This window comes from Ambystoma mexicanum, chromosome 6q (genome assembly GCF_040938575.1).
Source record: "Ambystoma mexicanum isolate Mex_15411 chromosome 6q, UKY_AmexF1_1, whole genome shotgun sequence".
NCBI classification, from domain to species: Eukaryota; Metazoa; Chordata; class Amphibia; order Caudata; family Ambystomatidae; genus Ambystoma; species Ambystoma mexicanum.
In genome coordinates, this window is record NC_090937.1 from 1,643,826,115 (window position 1) to 1,643,841,230 (window position 15,116).

At 48.6% G+C, this 15,116-nt stretch overlaps 1 pseudogene; it reads right to left on the reverse strand.

Annotated features, from left to right (window-relative positions):
* The window catches only part of LOC138515411 (zinc finger protein 850-like), a 108,885-nt pseudogene that overhangs the window by 31,693 nt on the left and 62,076 nt on the right, over positions 1-15,116 (reverse strand).

Sequence of the window (15,116 nt, forward strand, 5' to 3'; positions counted from 1 at the left end):
GACAGGTTCAAAGTTCACAAAGAGTTGTGACGTCTTCCGAAAACACTTTGTGCGGTCCACGTAGAACTTCAGCGTTCTAGCCACATCCAGCGAGTGCAAAGTCCTTTCAGCCGTCGACGAAGGCGACGGGAAGAAAACAGGCAACACCAAGGGTTCGTTGAGGTGGAATTCCGACGGCACCTTGGGCATGAAGGAGGGGTGCGTCCTGAGCACTACCCTCGTGTCGTTAAAAGTCAAGTTTGGGGGCTTGCAGGAAAGGGCCTGGATCTCTCCCACTCTTCGTGCGGAGGTGATGGCCACATGAAATGCTGTTTTCCACGACAAGAACTTCAACGGAGCCGAGTGCAGAGGCTCGAACGGAGGTCCCATGAGCTTGGTCAGCACCACGTTGAGCTCCCACGCCGGGGCCGGAGTCTTCACCGGCGGGAACGATCTGAACAGTCCCTTCATGAATTCTTTCACCAGACGATGAGACCACAAAGACGTCCGCCCCGTGGTTCTGGTGTATCGGGAGATCGCAGCAAGATGAATCTTGATGGACGTGTGCGCCAGTCCAGCCTTGGCCAGCGTCAGAAGGTACGGCAGTACCTGGGGAGCTGTAATCCGTAGAGGGTTAATCTTCTGTGCGTGGCACCAGACAGAGAACCTCTTCCATTTGTGTCCATAGCATTTAAGAGTTGAGGACGCCCTGGCCTTTGCAAGAACCTCTCTGCAGTCCGCCGGTATGTCGTATCCTCCAAACTCTAACGCTGCAGGAGCCAGGCCTGCAAGTTCAGCGACTTCGGGTCGTGATGGAGGATGGCGCCTCCTTCCCTGGAGAGAAGATCCGCGTCCACTGGCAGCTTGATTGACGGGGACGCTGACAAGTCCAGAAGGTCCGGGAACCATATCTGCCTCGGCCACGCAGATGCGACGAGGATCATCCTGCACCGTGACCTCTTGAGCTGGTTGATGAGCCGGATCAGCAATGGCAATGGAGGGAACGCGTATAGAAACAGGCCCTCCCAGGGGAACGAGAAAGCATCGGCCATGCTCCTCGGCTGGGGAAACCTGCTGGCGAACCTCCGGCACTTGGAGTTGGTCGCCGTCGCGAACAGATCGATCTGGGGTGTGCCCCACCGTCGGAAGAGGCGGTCCACTAGATCCTGTCGTAGTTCCCACACGTGGCACGAGCGCAGCTCTCTGCTGAGTGAGTCGGCGATGGTGTTTTTTATCCCTGCCAGATGTAGAGGCACCAGAAACATCCCTTGGGCGACGGCCCAATGCCACAGATCCTGCGCCTCCTTGGACAGGGCTGGGGACCTGGTTCCGCCCTGCTTCCTGATGTAGAACATGGTGGTGGTGTTGTCGGTGAAGATCCTCACCACCTTGCCCTTGAGGGACAGAAGAAAGGACCTGAGGGCCCAAAACACTGCACGGAGCTCCAGGACGTTGATATGGAGGGACTTCTCCGTCGGAAGCCAAAGGTCTCTCGCGTGCAGATTTTCGGTGTGCGCTCCCCACCCTTCCAGGGAGGCATCCGTGGTCACTGTCTCCTGGTGGCCGGGGGTCTGGAAGTCCATGCCTGCCGTCAGATGCGCGGGTGCCCCACCACAGGATTGCTCGTCGGAAACTCTCGGCGAGTGTGATCCTCTCCTCGAAGCTGCCCATCTGGATCCAACGCGCGTCCAGGAACTCCTGCAACGGGCGCATCCGGAGCCTGCACAGGCGGATGAGGTAAATGCAAGAAGACATCATTCCGAGGAGGGACTTGATGGACCTCACCCTGGCCGCGTCCGCGACCAGCATCCGCTGCACCTTGCCCAAGATGGCCCTCGTCCTTTCCTCCGACGGAGAGGCCAGAAGCGACACTGTGTCGAGCTTCGCTCCCAGAAACAGTGCGTCTTGCGCGGGCACCAGGTGGGACCTGGCGTAGTTTATGGAGAATCCCAGGTCCGTGAGTAGTTGGACGGTCCTTGCCGTGTGCTCCACGGCGAGCTCCTTCGTCTTCGCTCGGATGAGCCAGTCGTCCAGGTAGGGGTAGACGTGGATCCCCTCTCGGCGCAGCTGCGCCGCCACCGGTGCGAGGCACTTGGTGAACGCCCTGGGTGCCGACCTCAATCCGAAGGGAAGGGCTCTGAACTGGTAGTGACGCCCTTGGACCACGAACCTGAGAAACGTTCGGTGTCCCTATAGGATGGGAATATGGAAGTAGGCATCCTCCAAATCCAACGACGACAGGAAATCGCCCTCCTCCAGTTGACCCAGGATGTGTTGGAGGGTGACCATCCGGAACTTCTGTGCCTTGATGAATTTGTTCAGTCGTCGTAGGTCCAGGATGGGACGCCATCCTCCCGTCTTCTTCTTCACGAGGAAGTATCTTGAGTAAACTCCGGAGCCCCGAAGCCTCTTTGGGACGAGCTCGATGGCGCCCTTCTTGAGCATCGCCTTTACCTCCAAGAGAAGTTGAGGGACGTGATGATCTTTCCTGGCCACAGGGGGGACGCGCGGGCACCTCTTTAGAAACTCAAGCACGTGACCCTGAGCTAGGGCGTCCAGCACCCAACGGTCGGTGGAGATGGACTCCCACACGCTGACGAAGCTCGCCAGCCGGCCTCCCACCGGGGTGCTTCGGTGGGGGCCCGACCCTACTGCCGGTTCAGTCCTGCTTAGACGAGGCTTTGCCGCCTTGTCCTCCTTGGCGACGACGGCGGGGTCTGCCTGACTTGCCTCATCCCCTGTAAGCTTCCTGCGACGACGAACGGGCCGCTTGACGGTAGGTGGAGAATCCGCCGCTGGAACCTTTGGAGGCACCCTGTTTGCCTCAGCCGCTCCGAAAGGACAGCCGTCGTTGCTGGAGAACACCAAGAGCCCGGGCCGTCTCCGTGTCTGCCTTGATGGCTTGAAGGGAATCGTCCACTGTTTTCCCAAACAGGTTGTTTCCGTCGAACGGCATGTCCAAGACTCTGGTCTGCACGTCCTGACGGAAGTCAGTAGCCTTGAGCCATCCACGCCGCCTAAGGCACACGCCGTTGCCCAACTGGCGAAATCCAGTGTTGGCGATGTCCGTCGCAATCGTAATGGCGTGGTCCGACGCCACCTCTCCTTCCTGCAAGATCTCTAGGGCTTCCGCCCTCTTGTTGTCTGGTAGGAAGTCCAGCAGGGGGGCCAGTTTATACCACAACTCCCTGTCATAGCGGGCAACGATAGCCAAGGCGTTGGCCGCCTTAATCGTCGTCGCTGCAGACGTGATGACTGTGTCCCATCGTATCTAATTTCTTTCCCTCGCCGTCCGGCAGGGAGGTCAACGTAGAGGCCGTGCTCCCCCTGCTTTCTTCCTGGCCACCATGGAGACGACCGAGTCCGGGGTCGGCTCTGCCCGAAGGCACAAGGGGGCCGCATCCAGGACCCGGTACTTCTTCTCGTACCGATCCCTTCTAGCCGGCGTCGTGGATGGGTTCTTGAGGAGGGCGAGGCCCTCATCCCAAATATCGTCCAGTAGAGGTACAGAGAGGACCGTCTTCCTCTTGGTCTCACGCCGTTGATAAAGGAAACCTTCCTTCTTCTCTTCCGGGCAGAGCTGGAAAAGCCTGGATGCCCTGGCGATCATGGAGTGAAACGATCCAATCTCGTCGGGCGGGGAAGCCCGGGTGGGAGGTGACGATGGCAGATCCTCGTCGTAAACCTCGTCGTCTGTACCCGTTGCGGCCGTGTCAGTCCCCGTATCATCCCCACGTGTCGTGGACGGGGAGGAGGGCTGAACAGGGCACGATGGCTGATAAGGAGGTGGAGGAAAAATTCTTCTACTCTTAAGGGGAGGGCTCCAAGAAGGGCCTGGCTCCGGGTCCCCCGTCGGGAGCGGTTCCTCCGCTGGTGGTTACGGCAGTCTCGTCCTTATCTCCGAGCATAAGGACTGTATAGCCAACAAAATGGCCGCACAGTTGTCTTGCGGCACTAGTTGAGGGGAGTCCGACGGGCGGTCAGGAGCCCTGTCGGCACCCTCGATGTTATCGTCGTCCCCTACGTCGGGGTCCCTCCCGACGGGCTGGTCTTCTTCCACGCCAACGCCGTGGCTCAAGACTTCGATCAGCTCTTCCTCAGAGGTTGAGGCCGAATCCACGACAACCTCCTGCCCCCCCTTTTTCTTCTCCGTCGGAGGTTTCACGGGGGTCCTGTCGATGGGCATAAAAGAGGACTCCCTCCGCGGTGGCAGGGAGACTCTGAGCCCTGAGGTCGCCACCACTGGTGTAGCCTCCACAGGCTGAGCCAGGGCTGCCGCAACTGTCTCGATAGAGGCCTTGGCCGGATGGATTAAGGCTTTCACCACCTTAGGTGCGCTCACCGCCTTCTCCTTGGGGGGAGGGTCACTGCCTCGCTCCCCCTCCGATGGGGCCTTCCAGCTCGACGAGGATCTCTCCAGGAGCTTCGCCGGGTGCCCGGCCTTCCTCTTACCCGAACCAGAGCGTTGGCTCGTGGTTGATGGTGCCGGGGAGGAGGCGCCCTGCCTGGCGCCCGTAGAGCCCGACCGTTCGGCGCTCCTGGTGCCAGCGGACTCGCGGTGCTTGGCCTTGTGTTGGACCCCCGTCGCTGGGGCGTCCTCAAAGGTCTTAGAAGACCGCTCGGACTTCTTCTTCTTTTTCTCGCCTGACGGGTACTTCCCTTCCAGCCAGTTGGCGAGACGTTGATGGCGGTCCTTCATGGTCTGCTCCGACATATTGCCGCAAAACGCACAGTCCTTCTCCACGTGCGTCTTGTCCTCATGTAGGCAGTAAAGACAAAGGGAGTGTTCGTCCTCCTTAAAGACATTCTGAAGCTGGCATCCAGGGCAGACCCTGAACAGCTTTCCGGGCGTCGAGCTTCCCTTCTCCTGGGCCATGTCCGAGATGGGCCTGAGAAACTTCTGGAGTCCTCCAAAAGCGTGGCTCGACGAAATCTTCACCCTTGAGGGGCGTAGACGAATCCGACACGGGTCCCTGTTGATCGGATGAAGAAACGGTGGAGCTTGAGGCTCTTTTGACCGAAAAAGAGAAATTTTTTGAGAAAAAACGTGAAAAATAGCACTAACGCTTGAGAGCAATAGCACGAGGATCCCAACACTTGAACGTGCGGTAAAAATCTGAAGATGGCTGCCAGAGGCGGGGCTTAGGTAAAGGGCAGTCATTGGCTGTGGTCAGTATGATGCAGAGATCAGTGATTGGTTACTACTACGAAAGACAGATCAGAAACGAAACTGATACTGGTTTTTTCTTTACCGAGGATTCCCAGCCTGACGACGGGGAATATTCATGAGCATGTGAATCCATGCCAGACCCCATGCTGGAGAAGGACTGCGCCCCAAGGCGGAGTGACAAGAGTTATTATAGGCAAACTCAGCCAAGGGTAACAAGGAACATCAGTTGTCTTGCGAGGCAGAAATGTAACAATGCAAATATCCCTTGAGAGTCTGATTAAGACGTTCCGTATGACCTTTAGTCTGTGGATGGAACCCGGAACTTAACGCTCGGGAGATGTTCAAACTCTTGCATACCTGCTGCCAGTATCGAGAGGTATACTGCAAACCGCGATCAGAAACAATTGTTTCAGGAAGCCCATGAAGAGAGAAAATTTGTGAAAGAAAAATCTTTGCCATCTGGGCTGCGGTGGGAATCCGAGGAAGCGGAACAAAATGTGCCAATTTTGTAAAGTAATCGACTGTGACCATGATTACCGTACAACCGTCCGACAATGGTAGTTCAACAATAAAATCCGTTGAAATAATTTGCCAAGGACGGTCAGGCATAGGCATAATCGATAGAAGGCCTTAAGGGGCAGACCGAGGGTATTTAGATTGTAAGCATATGGGACAAGCGGAAACAGTCTGTAATGTCTTGAGTTCCGGCCACCAGAAATTTCGTTGGATCAATTCCTTGGTATTAGTCACACCTCTGTGACCATCTAGGTAGGAGTCGTGGCATAGATGTAGAACCGTTCTTCTTAGTTCCACCGAAGGGAGAAACAGCTTCTCGTCTTTATACGCACATCCTTGGGACAAGGTAAGTTCCAAATGGACAAAAATTTAGGATTCAACTGGATGAATTGAGAGGTCGAATTTGCCACATTCTGAAGAAATGTGGTAACCACCTGCACAAATTTGGCTCTGGGAAAAAAGGGCTCTGATCGGAAAGGCGTAGAGGAGTTATAATCCTTTCTGGACAAAGCATCTGCCTTAAGATTGGCTTTTCCGGGAATAAAAGTAAATACAATCTCCTAAGGCGAAAAGAAGTGTGCCCAACGTGCCTGTCGGCTATTCTGGGTCTGAGAATCTTGTAATGCACGTAAATTACTGTGGTCTGTTCTGACCTCAATCGGGTGTCTTGCCCCCAATAGCAGGAGTCTCCACTCTTCAAATGCTCCTTTTATCGCCAGTAATTCCTTTTCGAGCACTGAATAATTTATTTCTGAAGGCGAAAGTGTCTTCGACAGATAGGCTACCGGACATTCTATTCCTTGATCGTTCTCTTGAAGCAGCACGGCCCCAATGGCCTGATGAGATGCGTCTGATTCGACAATGAATCTTTTGGCTTGGTCTGGAGTAATCAGGATGGGTCCTGTGAGGAAATGTTTCTTCAGTCTCTCAAATGCTAGATGTGCCTCTTCCGACCAATGAAATCGTACATCTTTCTTAAGAAGAGCTGTCATTGGGAGAATCTCTTCTGAATAATGCGGGATGAAACATCTGTAGAAGTTCGCAAATCCCAGGAATCTCTGTAGATCCTTGATGCACATCGGAATAGGCCATTCGGTAATAGCTGATACCTTCCTAGGGTCCATGGCTACCCCTTTCGCTGATATTATGTACCCCAGATATGCCACCTGGTTCCTATGAAACTCATATTTGTCCAATTTGCAATAGAGATGATTGTTGAGCAATCTCCTTAGGACTTCTTTTACATGATGACTGTGTTCATATGGTGACGTAGAGAAAACCAGAATATCATCTAGGTAGACTATAACTGTGTGAAGCAGGATATCTGAAAATAGGTGGTCCATAAAGCGTTGGAAAACAGCTGGGGCGTTGGACAGACCGAATGGCATTACTTTATATTCATAATGTCCCAAGGGAGTACGTAAAGACGTTTTCCACTCATCGCCAGCTTGTATACGAATGAGATGGCAGACCCCGCAGAGATCTAGTTTTGTGAAGATGGTAGCTCCTTTAACGGCCTCAAGAATATCCGGTATGAGGGGCAAAGGATAACGATCAGGGGTAGTAATTTTATTCAAGCCCGAAAATCAATACACGGTCTGAGTTCCGTAGAGTCCTTCTTGGGGATAAAAAATAAGGAAGCTCCAGCTGGCGAGGTGGATTCCTGAATAAGCCCAGTGCATAGATTCTTTTGAAGGTATTCCTTAAGGACTTCTCGTTATCGCCTAGATAAAACATACATGCGACCGAAAGGAATCGGTGTATCTGGAACAAGTTCCAAGGCACAGTCATCTCTACGATGTGGGGGCAATTCGGCATCGGAAAATACTGTCTGAAATTCCCTGCATTTGTGGGGTAATTCTTGAATATTGTTCAACATAGAGGTGGAACAAGTCTTTTCTAATACTGAGATCGTAGGACGAAAGCCCAAAGCTCCATCCGAGAGACAGTGCGTTAAACAATGTTCTGAACCGAGGAAGACAGTATCCGCCTTCCAATTGATGTAAGGATTATGGGCTCGAAGCCAAGGCAATCCTAAAATCACCGGGTAGTGTGCCGTACGGATTACATCAAATACAATGGTTTCTGAGCACGACGGTAAAACAATAGTGCATTCAGTTATAGAAAAATCCAATTTATCACATGATTAATTCATCTACAATAAGAATGAGCTAAATTAAATTATGAAAGGATTTACAGGTCATGCACAGAAGGCATATAATTGAAACTCCCGCAGAGGACACTGCCATCTCCTTCCCCACCCTCCATCACATACACATTGGAAAGGATTAAGGTGGGCTACGAAGGAAAAACAGAGACAACTCAAACATATTCCCACAATAAGACAACATTCCTTTCCCACAACAAGGGCGAGGAAACGTTGCAGGTCCCTCACCTCCAGCCAATTATGTCGCAATTGTTCCTTTTCAGCTTGTGCTTTGTTTTCCATTTACAAATGTAGCACTAGTGAGAAAGAGTACGGCTGTCCAAGGGAGGAACAATGGATACACATCCACACGGCAAACATCACAGGGTGGCAGCAGTCTCCCAAGTTACTGCTCGTTATCTGCAGCCAATGGACTGACATGCGCAGTGTCAGTCCACTGAGACACTAGCCATAAGAGCATGCGCAGAAAGGGGATACTGAATGGCGCATGCGTGATGAAAATACACTTTCATAGTCAACTCAGAAAATAGGAGCATGCCACCGAAGGCAAGGCATGCTCAGAGCAAGACAGCTATCAGCAAGGCATGTGCAAAGAAGATATTTGAATAGTGTTTTCAGAGAAGAGACAGTCTGCTCTTCAATAATTCTTTTTGTGCATAACCAAAAGAAAACAAGTATTGCAAAACTAACGAGAATAATTTCTTTCACATATTTTGTAAATGTTATTCAGATAAAAAGGGATGTTGTGTGATTTAATTAGATGGCATCTATACTTTTAACTAAACTCTCCTGTATTCACTGGAGTAATTTGAGGGCTTATATTGTGACATCATGCTAGGCATTCTGCCACTTTTTCTTCTGTCCTACAGATTTAACATTTGTTTTTTCAGTTTTGTGAAATTCGTATTTTTCTTTACATTTTCCCTAAAGCAGCGCCTTCTCATGCAGTGAAGATGGAGGGAAAAGTGGGGTTCTTCTTGAATGAGTTCTATGTTGCACAAGATACAGATTCTGTCTGCCTCAGGTTTCCATGTTTGTCTGTTTGTTCTCCAGTGTGTAGTCATTAACGCTGCGTTTGGGAATGATTTATCAGAGGCAAACATTATGTTGTTTTTTATTAATTGTTTAATCATTTCGGCCAAATCTATGCTGTCCTAGACTTTCTCCAGAGTAGGGATGAGGGCCTGGAAACCTTCTAGGAGCAACTGGGTTCCGCAGCAGACTAGACTGCTGCCATCAGCTCAAGGTTCGCGGCTCCATGTTATTGTTATCATTAGTATTGGGTTTTTTATACTGGGCCAGCTCACCACCGTGGTAGTCTCAAAGCATGTAAACCTTGTCTGAGTTAAGGTGCATTAAGTCCCACTCATGGACAGCAGGACCGGATAAAAGTGCAAAAGATATGGGTTAAAGAAGAATCCTGTGAGAAGCATAAGGTGTGTGAGAGGGTGATAGATGGAGCTTGCTGTAATATAAATGTAGAGGTGGAACCCAAGTACCTCTACCTCTAAGTCCTGCCCCATTCTGCCTATATGTTGGCTGCCAGAAAGTGTGACATGCGCAAAGCCAGTAATGGCACCTAGTAGTACCAGTAATCTGGAAGAAGTGTGAAAATGAATGAAAGGGAAGACTAGTGATGTCACAATAAGCAGAAATGCTGCACCCAGAAGTGATGACAATGAAGAAAGAATATGGATCTCACAGAAACTGATGGCGTAGTAGCGAATTAAGCAACATTTCGGGAGCGAAATGAAGATTGCACATGCAGAGAAGCACTAAAGAAAATGCAAAGCCATTTTACAAATGTACAGACGCAGTAACGCAAGTAGACGAAGTAACCATGAGGCTGGCTACATAGTGAACAATCTGGATGTTCCATGACGCATTTTGAGCAAATTTAGACCCCATGAACGAAATGGCTGGAAATGTGGCGCGGCAGAATAAAACAAGCTGAAGTCGAAGGAAGATTCGAGAAGGCTTGCCTGGTCCAATGTCAAGAGTCGGGCCGCTAAGAGCCTGGTCATTTACTTGAAAAGATATGAATGTGACAATCGAGCTGAGTTCCCGTTTGAGGTGCAATGGAAGAACACTAGAAGTGTCAAAGTTTCTTCATTTAATACTACTAAATACAATGACACAGGTCAAAACAAGGTCTCTAGTCACATGGTCAGATGAAAATAGACTTTGGGGATAGCTACACCGAGACCAGAAGATTAGGCCATGCCTTCACTCCCTTTTATTCTCAGGCACAGTGAGCCTTCGCAAGGCCGAGTTCAAACGCATTAACTGAATGGCAGACCACAGTAGTGATGATGGATGTTGGGCTAATTGGGTGGGAGGCATGAGAAGGACAACCTTCGTCCCCCCGCAAAGACCTGCGGTACCAACTTGGTGCTGCTAACGAGTGGAATATTCCAGAAGAGTACAAGCATGACAACCAATTGTAGAGGGCCACATAGTAAGGAGCCCTATAAGAAGCCAATAGAACATTGTGTATTAGTCTAACACAGAAGATGACTTGCACTTGGGTTGGGCTTAGTTGCCCACCTGACTTTAGAGACCCAATCAAGATCCCCGCCCCTACAGAAAGTATACTTAATGTTCCCTTTAAGCCAGGTTTTCTTATTTTGCCACGTAGTGCAATGTCACTGATCACACATTTTTAGTATAAAACTTGTGAGCCCATCCCTGACTCTGGCATCCTTGGGGGCTTATCAGGCCCCAGATAGGCTCACCTGGACTCAGTCACTCAGTGCAGGGTGTGGCTTGGGATTACTTTACCTGAAGAGGCGGGATACAGTTAAGGGGACTATTGCCTGGAACTACTTCCAAGGCTATTTGAACCACACCCTGCAAACGAAACACACTTCGCGTTATTCTGCACTCCTGCAGCGTAACGCTCATCGTGTCAGTTCAGCTCTTGCTTCAGCCATGCCCGTCCAGAGTCTATCCATCAGCACCTGTGAAAAGAGAAGAACAGGAGTTAGTAAAGCGTTGAAGGCCTTACCTGCAGTCAACATCCTGGCCTCGCCTTCTGCTTATCCACGGACCGCCGCAACTGCAGAAGATCAGTACAAAAGGTACCCTCTCTGGTAGCTACTCACCTAGGGTCGGCCTCCTCCAGGAACATCATCGAGCAGTTCTCCATCATCCTGAATCATGTCGCACCATAATGTGTCCTGCCATGTTGTGATGGGATCGGGGCCCCGGCTCAGCACCACTTTTTGGTGCCTGCCTGTGTTCTGCCTAGGTGGCCCGGCCCACTTAAAGCACTGAGAATTAGTCTTTGTTCCCTGCTCTGGTGTGTTCCATCATATCTCATTTTCTCCACAGTCACTTCCATCTCACCTATTAGGCTTTCTGTCATTCCTTCAAGGAGTGGTGTACTTTTGCAGGAGGGCAAGGGGTGTCACAGCCCGTTTTCTTTCTCCAGTGTCTTTTTGGATATTTTATTCCCCACGCAATCATCTTCTGAAAGGAAGGATGGCGATATTTCTGAGCTAGAGCAGCCCATTGCACCCAGCATTTTTGTCTGAATTAAATAAATAAAATAGGATACTGTCCATTTACAAATACTGCTGAAGTCAGAATTAGGTAACCAAGAAAAGAAAAGAAAAAAAATCAGAGAAATACAAACATGACAATGCTAAAAAGTTAAAAAAGTTGGCAATGGCATTAATTCAAACATAAAACTAATGAAGAACGTCATCTCACTAATTAAAACAACTGATGCACCACTGTTCCCAAAAGCAGTCACACACAAAGCGAAACCAGAAAAAGAAATGGTTTTCATACAAATGGAGGTATTACTAACAATGTATTTTTAATGTTCACACACAGTGACATATTGGCAGAAGCCCAATATTCTTTCAATCAGCATTTCATTCAGTTTATGAAGGTTTACATTTGACATCCAGGATCAATTTTGTTTGGTAAACATTTTTGTTCACTATTGCTTCTTGAAATTCAGCGAGACTGGCTATAATCATCATTACGCCTAATACAATTTCTTTTCAACCAGAAAGGTACCATTTCATTTGCAAATTTGCATCTGTTTCATTGTCTCACAGTTCAATGAATACATCTATTCCATTTGCTCATCCTTCTTTATTTATAAAGGGAAGTGTTTCACAAGACAGTGATTTAGCCAGTGGTAATCTGTCACTTGTTGCGTGTCAAAGACAAGTGGAAATCGATGTGGAAGCCTGATCTTTAGAGATTTGGTCAATATCCATGCCAAACAAAGTCCCATTGAAGAAGCGCTTTCTCCTCTCTGCAGTTGCTTCAGTTGCAGAAGAGATTTCCCCACCTGCATGTTCTTTCTGATGACATATAAGTACATCCTGCGTACTGAAGTATTTCCTACATACAGTACATTGAAAGGGTTCCTCATGTGTGTGTGTTGTCTGGTGCCTCACAAGACTACTGTGCCAAATGAAGCTTTTTCCACATTCAGCACATGTATAAGGGTTTTCACCTGTATGTGTTCGTACGTGATTAATAAGACCACCTTTCTGACTGAATCTTTCCCCACATTCACTGCACTGATATGGTTTCCCACCTGTATGTGTTCTCTGGTGTTGAATAAGCAGTCCCTTCTGAACAAATCCTTTCCCACATTCAGTACACGTATGAGGTTTCTCACCTGTGTGTGTTCTCTGGTGGCTAATAAGCCGTTCCTTCCTAACAAATCCTTTCCCACATTCAGTACACGTATGAGGTTTCTCACCTGTGTGTGTGCTCTGGTGGCTAATAAGCCGTTCCTTGCTAACAAATCCTTTCCCACATTCAGTGCATGTATGAGGTTTCTCACCTGTGTGTGTTCTATGGTGGCGACGAAGATGCCCCTTATGAATAAACCCTTTCCCACATTTGGTGCAAATGTAAGGTTTCCCAACTGAGTGTGTTAATTGATGATCAATAAGACCACCCTTATGACTGAATCTTTTCCCACATTCACTGCACTTATGAGGTTTCTCACCTGTATGTGTTCTGTGGTGGTTAATAAGCTGTCCCTTCTGAACAAATCCTTTCCCACATTCAGTGCACGTATGAGGTTTCTCACCTGTGTGTGTTCTCTGGTGGTTAATAAGCTGTCCCTTCCTACCAAATCCTTTCCCACATTCAGTACACGTATGAGGTTTCTTACCTGGGTGTGTTTTCTGGTGGTTAATAAGCTGTCCCTTCCAAACAAATCCTTTCCCACATTCAGTGCACTCATGTGGTTTCTCACCTGTATGAACTGTGTATGAGTTCTCTGGTGGCAAACAAGTTCTTCATTCAAAATGAAGCTTTTCCCACATTCAGTGCACTGATAAGATAGCTCACCTGTATGCATTCGCTGGTGGAGAGTAAACTGTCTCTTCGAAGCAAACCTTTTCCTACATTCAATGCACTCATAGGGTTTCTCACCTGTATGTGTTGTCTGGTGTCGAATAAGATGTCCCTTCTGAACAAAACCTTTCCCACATTTAGTGCATGTATGAGCTTTTTTAGCTATGCTTTTGTGTGGGAAATATGTATGTTCTAGATCCCACATCCTTTGTATTGGTAAGGTTTCTCACCAGCATATTTTGTCAGAAGCTTAATAAGAGGACCCTTTTCACTGAAACATTTCCGGAATCAGAATGCAGATGAGCTTTCTCATGTGCAGGTAATTTCTAGTGACAATTCCTATCAACAAATTACCTTTACATTCACAATGTATATAAAATAGCGTTCTGTCAGGAATAAAATACAAAACAAAAAGGCTGTTTGTACTGTACATCAAACACAATTTTTCAGTAATCTATCATTCGAGATATGTTTTGTAGCTCTATGTTGCTGGATGTTACCACGGAGGTGTTGAATGGACGTAAACATGTATGTATTCAATAGCCTTCTCATTCCCAGCTCCTGAATACTCTGAAAAGACAACTGGACCCCAGATGGTATCATCCTAAGATGTTAGGTAATTGCATGTTCTATCATTGAAGCCTTCAATGCATTAGTCCAGAGAATTTTACAATCAATTTTGTTGCATTTCTGGGGCATCAGTCACCTATTGAAATAAAAGAAGGTGCATATTGTTAATTTCAACATGTTCGCAATTGCAAGCATCACATGTATTAAGCAGACTAGTTCTTGACAGTAGTGATGTGCATTAGTTATTTACTGATTTAACAATGATGAGTGCCATGTATTGGGGAACGGCACCCTAATAGCTGGTAGTATAGGAGAGTAGGTGTGCACCAATGATGAAATATAATTAGACAGAGGGGATATGCAGCAGGAATAGCAGAATTCAATTTTTTTTACTTAGAAGCTTCTGGTATCCAAGAGCATAAGACAAAACATTAGGCAGGTTTGATGACTAAAGGTTTTAACAGTATATTCTCCATACTTCAATATATAAACTATTGGGACATGTGTTTCACACTAGGTCTGCAGTTTGCTACCAATCGTGGGCATTATTTAAACACTATTACGCAATTAGTGATGACTTCATTAACATGGGGTGAATGTTTATTGCTACAAACACAAATACATGACCAACAGCACTGTTGAAGAAGCAACAACAGATATGAGATTTAGGGACATTGCCAATTTCACAGTGGGAAGAGACTGGTGCTAAGGCCATGCTGGCATTACATTCAAACATTGGGCCTCAATATGAGTCTGGCGGTAGCAGGAAAAAAATTCACAGCTGCCGCCGGAGTCATTTTTTTCCCGGTACCCGGCATTGGGGACTCACCGGGGCATTACAGCCCTGGCGATCCCAGTAATTCCCCTTTGCCGGGCACCGGAATTTATTACTCCCCATTCCCATTCAAGTCCCATTGGACTCAATGGGAATGGGGAGGACGGATGCACCAGCACCATTCATGAAGGTCTGCGAGTGGGTGCCTGCCAGCGCACCCTACTGACAGAACTCGTAGTTTGCCGATCCGGTAAGAAAGGTGCCGGTAGCTTACCTTGCAAGCAGGAAGTTACCAGGTGGGCGGGGCTTGCTAACTTCCTGCTTGCAGCTCTTTTTCTCCACTTAGCAAGCCCCGCCCACCAGGTGCCTTCCTTCACCATCACTGTCTTGTGGCCAATGCTGGATTTGACTTTTATGGGCTTCATTCATTCACGGTGCGTCACTCTTTCTCAACTCTCATGCTGGACTTCCTTTGCATCTTGTACTCATGGTGACCCTGAATCATGCTGTCCCATCTTCATCTTGTATCCTGGCTCGCAACATTAAGTGTTACTACTGACTTCGGCAATTGTATTCGCTCTCCACGCTTGCTTCTCTACTCTTGT